The 1,499-nt window shown below is 47.2% G+C and overlaps 1 long non-coding RNA gene across 1 annotated transcript; it reads right to left on the reverse strand.

The window, feature by feature from the left end:
- Positions 1-587: 587 nt before the first annotated feature.
- LOC139801948 (uncharacterized) lies at positions 588-1,197 on the reverse strand. The gene is made up of 5 exons (XR_011728419.1): positions 1,140-1,197; positions 994-1,054; positions 860-915; positions 742-782; positions 588-662 (listed from the first exon to the last, which is right to left on the reverse strand). It is a non-coding gene; the product is annotated as an uncharacterized lncRNA (long non-coding RNA).
- Positions 1,198-1,499: the final 302 nt, after the last annotated feature.

Consider the following 1,499-nt stretch of genomic DNA (forward strand, 5'->3'; position numbering starts at 1 on the left):
TCAAGTACGGCGCGACACCAGGTCAAGTACGGCGCGACACCAGGTCAAGTACGGCGCGACACCAGGTCAAGTACGGCGCGACACCAGGTCAAGTACGGCGCGACACCAGGTCAAGTACGGCGCGACACCAGGTCAAGTACGGCGCGACACCAGGTCAAGTACGGCGCGACACCAACATGAACCATACTGTACAATGCAGTAAATGTTCTAATACAGAAATACAAGGAGGGACTGAAGACACAGAACCTAGCACCTTTGTGGCACGTGGCCACAAAGCCATGGCAATTCAATTACAAAGCATTGCAAGGCACTGAGAACTAAATCACACATACAATGTATATCTGGAAACCTACAGTACAAAGTCAGTATACTGCCAAACAGCAGATACAGAGCCCTACAAAACCAAACACCAGAACAACACATTTGTTACCTGATGGGCTTTGAGACTGAAACCCTGAAGGAGGCACAGATGAAATACAACATAGCGCTGCCGTGGAAACACAGTTTGCTAGACGAAAAGGCGCAGGTTCGGATGGTCTCCCCGAAGACGGTTCTCCGTAAACCGTGCAGAGTCCTAGAGCGTCCCGTCTACCGGCACCGACTGTCCCACAGCACGCCCTCCTCGTACGACACGCTCATCGGAGACACCGTGCTTCTGTCACCTAGAAGACCAAGAGACAAAATTACTGTTCTGCTCCATAAAATGATCCTCGTCATTCCCACCGCTCCACCTCACCTCACCTCAAATGCTCAGCCAAGTCCAACAATGGCCAGGACAGCATCTGCAAAAAAAAAGGCAAATGCTTTAGCGAGTGGTCAAGGACTTTGATCTTACTGAAAGAGCTTATTAGCATCTCACCTTCTTAAGCAGTTGATGGGTGTACTTCCTGACACCTCAATGGCTCTACATGGCACCTGAAAAGAGCAAGGCAATTTGTAATATACTGCTGCTTCCAACAAAACCCTCCCAGAGAATTGCCCAATCTCCTTTACCTTAATCCTTCGCCAGATGCCCCTCAGGCATGTTAGTCTGAACTGGATACCGAGGCACCACCTGAAAAAATACACAGGTAATGTTTTTTACTTCAATACTACTCATAACATTTAACACTTCCAGCAGGCAATTTCACAGTGCTCACCTTCCAAATGTCATGTCCCATTGAGATGAACTGCCTGCTCTACACAGCTTTGCAACCTAAAAAAAAAGAAAAAAAAAAAAAAAAATACATTAATGCTGCTCAGAGCAACTACATCCACCTGCCCTGTGACAGACTTTACCAAGCCTTGCTATGACATTCAGCTACCCACCTGCTTTGCTTTTTGTTCCACGTCCTGGACTGCTGCATCTGTAAGAAATAAATCAAACTAATCTCAGGGATTCTAATAAATATTGAAAGCACCTCCCCACCAACACCAAACACTGACTAACCTTCAGGTGCCATCTTTCTCGCCTCCTCCAGCCTTTTTCTGCTCGTCTTTGTCACACAGCATCTGAAAAA

The sequence above is a fragment of the Heliangelus exortis genome, chromosome 13, assembly GCF_036169615.1.
Source record: "Heliangelus exortis chromosome 13, bHelExo1.hap1, whole genome shotgun sequence".
Classification (NCBI taxonomy): Eukaryota; Metazoa; Chordata; class Aves; order Apodiformes; family Trochilidae; genus Heliangelus; species Heliangelus exortis.